General features: G+C 40.1%; 1 pseudogene; it reads right to left on the bottom strand.

Annotated features, from left to right (window-relative positions):
* Positions 1-363: 363 nt before the first annotated feature.
* Positions 364-906, bottom strand: LOC142448858 (ATP synthase F(0) complex subunit C3, mitochondrial pseudogene; annotated as a pseudogene).
* Positions 907-8,876: the final 7,970 nt, after the last annotated feature.

Genomic DNA, 8,876 nt, shown 5'->3' with positions numbered 1-8,876 from the left:
TATTTGCAAGGGTGGGATTAAAATCTTAATCCTACTTGGATTAAATCTCTAAATGAATTTCCTACGACCTTAGTCTCTATGTGACTAGCTTGCAAAGTAAATTTTAAAATGGATTGTTGCCAATGTAGTTAGGTTAACATGTATCACCTTATCATTTGAGCTCACTTTTAACCCATTTTAAATTTTTTCCAGTTTTGAATATTTTCTGCCTTTTTTTTAAGTTCTCATCTTTAATGAAATGACTTTGGGAAGAACATACATCTCTGTGACACCAACACTACAGTTCTTGGAGCCACAGTTAGATAGAATTATATCCATTCCGTAATTAACATGAATGCCAACGTCTCTAGCCATTCATTTTCGTTACATGGCAAACAAAATCAAGAAAGCAACCATCAAACAAACAGAAGAGACCCATAGCTTCAGACAAGGCAAATCCCAGGATAGTGTATGAGAACAGCTGCTGCTTCAGTGAAGGGTTTCTGGCATAACCAATGATGAGGCTGCCAAAGACGGTTCTAATACCAGCACCAGAACCAGCCACTCCTACTGTTGCAGCACCCGCACCAATAAATTTGGCAGCATTATCAATGTCTTTGCTGATTGCAATGGTCTGCAACTCCCTTCGGATTAGTGGAGACACACCAGCCTGGGCCCCATTAAACACTGCTGAGCCCTCTCCAGTTCTTGCCTCTGGTCGATATAACACTGATGCAGAAATTGGTCTGTATGCTACTCTGGATCCAGCTCGGATCAGAGCGGGGGTGCAGGCAAGCTTGGCGCAGGCGAACATCTTCGAGTCTTCAGGGAGGAGCGGCTGGAGGACTCGGCTGACAGGCGGTGTGGGCTCCTCTCCCGCTTCCTTGCTTTTCCGGCGGCGGCACCGACGGCAGAGGTCGAAAGAGTGGGGCTCTCTGCTTTCTTTTTAATTGATGGTTTTCTCAGTTTTATTTTGTCATGGTTGGTTTGTTTTTTGTTTTGTATGTTTTTCTGTACATGAAATCCAGGATAGATATATTTATAGAGATAGTAACTGGATTAATAAACTCCTAAGAACATGGCAGGGGAAGTTAGGGGGAAATCGGGAACTACAAGGAAGGAGAACACTTGCTACAATTTTGGTGATGATTGTACATCTTTTTTTTTTTTGGTGATCATTCTGTTCGTTTTTTTTAATTGTTTTATTAGGGGCTCACACAACTCTGATCACAATCCATACATACATCAATTGAGTAAAGCGCATTTGTACATTCATTGCCCTCATCATTCTCAAAACATTTGCTCTCCACTTAAGCCCCTGGCATCAGCTACTTATTTTTCCTCCTCCCTCCCCTCTCCCCCTCCCTTATGAACCCTTGATAATTTATAAATTATTATTTTGTCATGTCTTGCCCTATCCGACGTCATCCTTCACCCACTTTCCTGTTGTCCATACCCCAGGGAGGAGGTCATATGTAGATCCTTGTAATCAGTTCCCCCTCTTCACCCCATCCTCTGTCCACCCTCCCAGTATCGCCACCCTCACCACTGGCCCTGAAGGGATCATCTGCCCTGGCTTCCCTGTTTCCAGTTCACATCTTCTATTTATATAACTCAACTATTGAATTGAACGATGTTTGAATTAAATGTCAATAAAACTATTAATTAAAAAAACCTCCTCCCTTGCCATCCCCATCTTAGGGAATAGGAAATGGAAAAGGCAGAAGATATAATCAAGGATATGTGGGTGCGTGTCACAAGACCTTTTAACCCTGAGGCCATAAGAGTCAAGCACAAAGGTGCCTGTGGCCCTGAAGGAAGCAGACCACAGAAATTTGTCAAGAAATAAACTTGAACAACTCTTGGTCTGGTTTGTGTTGTGTGTGCACACATGTTCATATACATGTTGAGGATAAAATTCTATAAATTATTAGGGAAGGCAATAGATATTGATATAGTTATAGCTAATGGTAAACCAATAAAGAAAATGAAATAAAAGCAAAACCATGGTGTTGCTTTATAATATTAATAATTACAGCTATGTAATTATAGGCCTGCTTACTATCTTAGTCTTTCAGCCATGCTCATGAAAAATACGAAACATGTTATTAATTATATGAGCTTAACATTGTTGCACATTTTATTTAATAAACACATTGAACTCACAGAACATATGATTAAAAAACAAGAACATATGATTAGAAACAAGAGTTATTTATAATTCTATTTTGCTAATGACCAAGTCTTGTTTATCTTCCTTGCTGGGATATTGACATCTGTTAAGAATACATGGCCACCAACTTACAAGCTAGAAGTTATAACACAGTATATTTTTTATAGAATAAAGAAGAGGAAGAATACCAGGAGGATGCAAGAGTACCAGGATGCCTGAGAGAAGGGCAGGTTTGCTGTCAGGAGAGTGAAAAACGTCCTTACATGGAAACTAAAAAGTTAAGCCACACGTTCTTTAACGTATTAGCATTCCCGTTCTTATTTTCACTTCTTCTTTCTAAATTAAGGCACTCTATCTTTTTATTTTAATAAAACAAATTTTCTAACTCTTCCTCTAAATCTTGACTTTTCAATTCAATAAATATTATCAATAGTTACTGAATTACTGACATATGCCAGACACAAAGGGCACCATGGTAAATAGATAGTTCTGGTATATTTAGAAAATAGAATATTAATGAAGAAGTGGGGAAAGCAGAAAGGAGAGTTTTTACTTAGGGGACATCGAGTTTATATTACTAGTAACAGAATAATTTTGAAAAAGAGGGAATGATTGTGTGATAGTTATGTAAACTGTTGTCAATTTGAGAGGATTAAGAGTGAAGGGGAGAAGTATAGCCTGTCAATCAGATTGCAGGTTGATGACCTCATTTTAAGGTGCTAAGGAGATAAATAGCTCATTGAAGGTGGGACACACACTCACTCCCTGAGAACCTCTCTACTGACAAGATACATGGGGCTGTACTGATGGCAGCGAGAGCTTTAGACCTCTAGGAGCCACATGGAGACCCACACCAGTCCTGAGATGCTTCCACTGTCACTAAATCCACAAGACTATTCATCCACTGGCCTGTGATTTTCCTGCCTTCAGCATCATTGCATGTGTTTCGTGAGTCTGAAGAGGAATTTATACATTGTAATTGGATATATAGGCTAATATCAGGCTTATGGACTTGTTCTGGTCTGGGCTATTCAATTACTCTTGTATATAAAGCTCTTTCTTATACACATATGAGTGTCAACGAATTTGTTTCTCTAGTCTACCTGGACTAACACAGATGGTAAATTATGAAGAATGCAATCCTTGTCATATGATTTATATATTTACCAATTGTTGAAAAAATATTAAGGAGCATTTTTCATTTTACATAGTAGACAAGATGGAAGGATACATAGATTTCATCCTATCACCACTTGACTTCTGCCTCAGTCTTCCATCAAGCCCTGTTTCATTCACTGAGGCAGAGCCGTTCAGTGGCCTACCGACTAGCCATCACTTCCCCTCTATTTTCCTAAGGGAACCCCATTTTTGTTTGGGTCAAACTAGTCCAAAATGATAAACAATGATTGATCTAAGCCAATGGTGGCATTTATCTTTATATTGCAAAAGTGTAACCTCGTGTCCCAGCTGTATCGAAGGGATATAAGAAAGATGCTATGAAGAAAGCATTAGCATTCTAATCACAGAAACTAATGTGTGATGCGGGTGTTGGTGTACACACTTGCCCTTCCTCATGATGCTGATATGAGGTCATGAGACTCACAGCAGTAGTAGTCTGACTTCAAAGTATCAGGCATCAATATGTAAAACCAATGTGCTGAAGATGGGGAAGCAAAAATATGAAAAGAGTCTGGGTCACAAATAACATCTAATGTTTGAATGGATCCTGCAAGCTCTATATTTCAATTTCTCATCAGTTAAACTATATACTTTGTTATCACCCAAACTGATGCTGCTTTTAAATACACATATAAATAATTTTCATTGGGGGCTCTTACAGCTCTTATAACAACCCATACATCAATTGTATCAAGCACAGTTGTAGGTATGTTGCCATCATCATTTTCAAAACATTTTCTTTCCCCTTGAGACTTTGGTATCAGCTCCTCTTTTTTACCGTCCCTCAAACTGATGCTGCTTGATGGAGCCATCAAACCCATCATAAGTCATAATGGCCTCATGTAATAGAGCAAATCAAGTATTTCTCTTATGGAGCTGATGGGGAGGTTTGACCATTGCCCATGAGGGCTCCTTTTAAACCAAAATTGTCAGATATTTTTTTGGTTGCTTATAACCCCAAGCAGTACAAACTAATAAAATCTTGTAATCCTCCTCTGCCAATTAGTGCAGTGTCATTTATGTAAATAAATAGCCAATCCTCCTCCTCCTCATCATCATAATCATCATGTACTATATTCAATAATCCAACCTAATAGTAATCCAATAATAATCCAAATGAGTCTACCAAGTATTATGCAAATGAGTCATCATGTGTTTAGTAAGTCACTTTGTCATTTTTCATTGCTCCATAGGGGGATTGACAAACTCTACTCTGTGGACTAAGTTGCTATTTTTATATGGTCTGTGAGCTAAAAAGCAAACAAATAGAAAAACAGGTGTGTGTGTTTTTAAATTTTTAAACAATTAAAAATCAAAAGAATGCTATTTTGTGAAATATTAAAATTATAAAAATCATTTTCATAGAATTAATTATATGAATTAAAATTTAAGTGTCCATAAAGTTTTCTTTGAACATAGTCATACCTTTCTTTTTATGTATTTTCCACAATGACGCAGGGGCCATATCTGACCTCCTATGGGTACCTAAGAGAGATGGAGAAGCCAATTCCTCACCAGCCCAAGACTTATTGTCATGCATTAGAAGCCAGACATGGCCCCGTACCTCATCTTTCTTTACCTGTTTTTGGCACCAATTGTTCCTCCCAGGGGAGCCCTGGTGGTTTGTTGGTTATGAGTTGGTCTGTGATCTGAAAGGTCAGCAGTTCAAAACCAACTGTTCCTCAGTAGACAGACAAGGCTTTCTACTCTTGTAAAGAGTTGTCTCAGGAACTCACAGGGACAGACCTACCCTGTTGCATAGGAATAGCTTTGAATTGGCATAGACTTGATGGCAGGGAGTTTGAGTTTTGAGTTTTTTGTTTCTCCCATGGCAATCTTCTTTTCTGTTGCACTTGATCTGTTGCAATGGCCACACAGTATTCACAGACAATGCTCACAATTATGGGCGTTTATTAAGGAAATTAACAGTTTACCACAAGTCAGGAGAAGCAAACAGCAAAGATCCAGTCAATTGGCTAGCAGCCAAGTCTCTCACTTTGATCCTCAGGTGCTCGAACATGTGGTCCCTTGACTTCTGCCTCTATAGGTCAGGAACCCTGACTGCCCCTCCACTTCATTTCCAGGTCTCAGGGTCATTCCCCCTCTGCTCTGTCTTGGCAGGGCTTTTTGCTCTATCTCATGTCACGAAAACGTCATACCTCTAATCTCGGTCTCCACTATTTCTGGCAGGGATCTTTAAAAAAAATCATTTTATTGGGGTCTCATACAACTTATCACAATTCACACATCCATCCATTGTGTCAAGCACTTTTGTTGCCCTCATCATTCTCAAAACATGTTCTTTCTAATCGAACCCTTGGTATCAGCTCCTTTTTCTTTCCCTCATGAAACCTTCATAATTTATAAATTATTATTTTTAATTAAAAAATCATTTTATTGAGGGCTCGTACAACTCTTATCACAATCCATCCATTCATCCATCCATTGTGTCAAGCACATATGTACATTTGTTGCCATCATTATTTTCAAAACATTTTCTTTCTATTTGAGCCCTTAGTATCAGCTTCTCATTTTCCCCTCCTTCCCACCCCTCCCTCCCTCACGAACCCTTGATAATTTATAAATTTTTTTTCATGTATTACACTGTCTGATGTTTCCCTTCACTCATTTTTCTGTTGTCCATCCCCCAAGGAGGGGGTTATAGGTAGATCATTGTGATCGGTTTTCCCTCCTCCACTGTCACCTTCCCCTCCTGATGTCAGCACTCTCATTATTGGTCCTGAGGGGGTTATCTGCCCTGAATTCTCTGTGTTTCCAGCTCTTATCTGTAACAGTGTACATCCTCTGGTCTAGCTGCATTTGTAAGGTAGAATTGGCATCATGATAGTGGGGGGAGGAAGCATTAAAGAACTAGAGGAAAGTTGTATGTTTTATCAGTGCTATACTGAACCCTGACTGGCTTGTATCATCCCCGCGACCCTTCTGTAAGGGGATCCAGTTGCCTATAGATGAGTTTTGGGCCTCCATTCTGCACCCTCCCCCCCCCCATTCACAATGGTATGATTTTTTTTGTTCTTTGATGTCTGATACCTGATCCCGTCGACACCTCGTGATCACATAGGCTGGTGTGCTTCCTCCATGTGGGTTTTGTTGCTTCTCAGCTAGATGGCTGCTTATTTATCTTCAAGCCTTTAAGACCCCAGATGCTATATCTTTTGATAGCCAGGCACCATCAGCTTTCATCACCACATTTGCTTATGCACCCACTTTGTCTTCAGCAATCATGTCAGGAAGGTGAGCATCATGGAATGCCATTTTAATAGAACAAAGTGTTCTTACATTGAGGGAGTACTTGAATATAGGCCCAATGCCCGTCTGCTACCTTAATACTAAACTTATAAATATATGTACATAGATCTATTTCCCCATCATCATGCATAAATATATTTACATATGTACATGCCTATATTTAGACCTCTATAAATGCCCTCCTAGTTTCTTCCTCTATTTCATCTACTTTCCTCTTGTCCCACTATCATTCTCAGCTTTCATTTGGGTTTCAGTAATTCCTCTCGGTTACATTGCCCTTGAACAAGCCCTACCAGATCTTCTACACCCTCCTTGCCATCAATTTTGGATCACTTGTCCCTGGGTTTGTTAACACCACTTTCTTTCTTCCATCTCCCCCTCTCTCATGTCTCCCCCAGAACTGCTGGTCCATTGTTTTTGCCTCCAGATTTTTTATACCACCTATCTTATTTAGATAGACCTGCAGAGATAATAATATGCACAAAAAAACAAGACAGAGCAAAACAAAGCAACAAAAACCGATGACCAAAACAAGTCCCTGAAAAGCATGTAAACATTTCAATGTCTATTTGTTGACCTTTAGGAGTGTTTCTGATCAAGTCTGATGGCCACACCCTGGCCCCAAAGTCCATTTTTGGTATTCCCTGGGGACTTTGTTGCTCTGTTCCCCTTGCTGTTGCACAGCCTTAGTGTTTTGCCTCAGTGTGTTGGGGTCAGGTTGGGCACAATTCCCCACTGTGTCTCCAGTGCTGTCCCCTGTAGCGTTATGGTCAGTGAGGGACGTTGTGTCTTGTAGTGGCTGGTCTTACGGTCCTCTCTGTGCTTTGGCTGCTCTGAGCAGGAATATCGTCCTCAGGGCTTGGTAGGCAGGGAGGTTTCCATTATCTCTTCCTCTTCCTTCATTTGCTCCTGTGTGCTCTGATCAGGCATGTCCCTCTCCCTGAGCTGTAACTTCAGTGCTGTCCTCTGAAGTGAATTCTTATGCGGGGAGTGGAGTTTGGGATCTGGATTAGGGCCGACCCCTCAGACCTCTTTCTTGGTTCCCTGCTTCATGCCAATATGTTGCATTCACGTCTTGGAACACCAGTTTGAAGTCTGGTCCCCTTTTTCCTGTGAAGATATAAACAATACCTTCCCCTTGGGTGGGTTAGTACCCTCTTCTACCACTACCCATGTCTTTTTCTTTATTTTTCCCCTTCCTTTTTAGTTGGCTACCATATGTATCCCTGGATTTGTTTTGGATCCTTCCATACATACTACCTTGAGCTCACCCTATGAATGTTTGTATACAGTAGCTTTTTCTCTATGCCCTTTTGCATTTTTAAACTTACCTCAGTGGACTCATGTACTTGTCCTTTTGTGGTTGTCTTACTTGGCATAATTTCCTCCAGTTCTTCCCATGCAGTGATGTGCTTTATGCATTCATCACTGCTTTTTTAGGGATGCCTAGTACTCTATTTATTGTATGTATGTACCCGAGTTTTTTCATCCATTCATCTGTTGATGGAAATCTGGGTTGTTTCCAAATCCTTGCAAGTGTGAACTGTGCTGAGATGAACATAGGAGCACAGATGTCTGGCTGTCATTTGTTTCTTGCCTCCTCTGTGTATATGCCCAGTAGGGAGATTGCTGGGTCATATGGTAGCTCAATTTCCATCTGTTTTTGAAATCACCAAATCGATTTCTATAGTGGCTGTACATACCTACAGGTCCACCAGCAGTGGATGAGAGTTCCTATCTTACCACAGCCCCTCCAACACTTGTTGCTTTCTGATATTTTAATGGGGCTCTCTTTGAGGGTGTTAGGTGGTATCTTATTGTTGTTTTAATTTGCAGTTCTCTTATCTCTAAGCATCAGGAACATTTTCTCATATGTTTATTGGCCGTTCATATTTTTGCACTTTTGAAACTTCTGTTCAGGTCCTTTGCCCACCTCCTCAGTGGGCAATTAGTTGTTTTTTTGTTTTCCTTTTGGAAGCTAGCAGAGTATTGTAGATTTTAGTGATAAGGTCTTTGTCTGATGTGTCATTGCTAAATATGTTTTCCAAGTCTGTGGATTCCCTTATTACTCTCTTAATGAAATCTTTTGATGTACACAGGTGTTTTATCTTCAATATATCCGAATTGTCAATTTGTGACTCATCTGTATTTGTGTCCTTCCCTATTTCTGATAGCCTATGTATTCCACCAAAGTTCTCAGGTTTGTCCCAGTTCCATCGTTGATGGTCCTAACAGTTAGGGGTTTTACCTCGAGATCTGTTATCCTCCTTGAGTT

Source organism: Tenrec ecaudatus, chromosome 5 (genome assembly GCF_050624435.1).
Source record: "Tenrec ecaudatus isolate mTenEca1 chromosome 5, mTenEca1.hap1, whole genome shotgun sequence".
Lineage (NCBI taxonomy): Eukaryota > Metazoa > Chordata > Mammalia > Afrosoricida > Tenrecidae > Tenrec > Tenrec ecaudatus.
Note: the sequence above shows the minus strand (reverse complement) of the source record. Positions and strands in the feature narration are given on the sequence as shown.